Raw genomic sequence first — 1,525 nt, 5'->3', positions numbered from 1 at the left:
CAGGCAATTCTAGCTTGTGTCAAGTTGACAGAATAATTGGCCACCATGAAATAGTGACTGTAAGTCCTACAGTATATGCCTTTATATGGTTATATATATGGTTATATGGTTATATATGCCATATAACCATATGTAATGAGATGGTTAGAATCTTTTGGAGAGGTGGAGCCTGTTTTCACAGCTTCACTTAAGACACCAGTCTCCACTTCTTCCTGCCATAGCTGCTTATTGACTAGGGGGAATACATAGGAGGGAGAATCATTATCAAGGCTTTGGATCTTTTCTCATACAGATTTTTTTGAAGGTTGTCACCTATGTTGGAGCCAGAATTTCTGGTCATGCAGGTTCGTTTTAGCCTCCCATGACCTATAAATTACAATGTAGTCTGGATATCCAAGTAAACTGGTACATTCAACTCAGCTTAGATGAACCAATTCCTTGCACAGTCTTTACCCTGATCTAGGGCCAGTGATTTTTTTTGAATGTCTTCCTAGGAAGTCACATGACAGGGAGAATTTGAAGGTGAAGACTGGTAAGCTCTGAGTAGCCACCCCTTCATATTTTTGGTTATATGGAGGGACCAGGCACCAGCACAAACACCTCACAAATATGAGGTAGTTTCTGAGGGCTGTAGGCTGCACACCACACTCTGAAGGCTCTATTCTCTGTTCTATTAGGTTCCACTTACTAGTAAAATCACGTGGTGTTTGTCTGTATGCAGATGACCGATGTCACTTAGCATAATACCCATAGGTCCATGCTAGTTACAATGTGTCCAGAATAAGGAAATGATGAAGATCTAACCCATCTGTCTAATATTATGTGCTTTACTTGAAGGGCATAACTGAATCCGATTTCCTGGTTGCCTTTACTATCTACTACTTATTTGCAATTTTCATCATATGTTAAAATTTTAATTTATTTTCTGATCAAGCTTTTATTTTATATTTTCCAATCTACTGTTTTGTTTAGAGAAAAATGCACAATACCAACTCTATATGCCACTCAGAGTCCAGATCATCCTAGTTCATGCTGTGTCAACTGTTATGTATCTCCTGTCTTTTTATTTTTTAATTTCAAATTAAAGATTTTGTGTGTTTATTCATGTGTGCATGTCTCAACATGAATATGGAGGTCAGAGGGCAAGGCATGGGAGTCAGTTTTCTTTGTCAGAGGTGGATCAGCTTTTCTGACCAGTCAGCAGGTGCTTTTCCCCACCAAGACATCTATTTTGTTGTTGTTGGTTTTGTTGTTTTTGTTTTGTTTTTCAAGGAAGAATTTCTCTGTTGCTTTGGAGCCTGTCCTGGAACTAACTCTTATAGACAAGGCTGGCCTCAAATTCACAAACATCCACCTGCCTCTGACTCCTGAGTGCTGGGATTAAAGGCATGAACCACCACCACCCTGCCACCTCTCTCTATTCTTAACACTGAACAATCTAATTGCCAATTTCAGATTAAACACAACTTTCTTCACTCCTTCTCCATGTTCATACATAGCTTCCCTTTGAGTCAAATTACACAGA

This window comes from Microtus ochrogaster, chromosome 16 (genome assembly GCF_000317375.1).
Source record: "Microtus ochrogaster isolate Prairie Vole_2 chromosome 16, MicOch1.0, whole genome shotgun sequence".
Classification (NCBI taxonomy): domain Eukaryota; kingdom Metazoa; phylum Chordata; class Mammalia; order Rodentia; family Cricetidae; genus Microtus; species Microtus ochrogaster.
The sequence above is the reverse complement of the archived record's forward strand: the minus strand, read 5'-3'. Positions refer to the sequence as shown.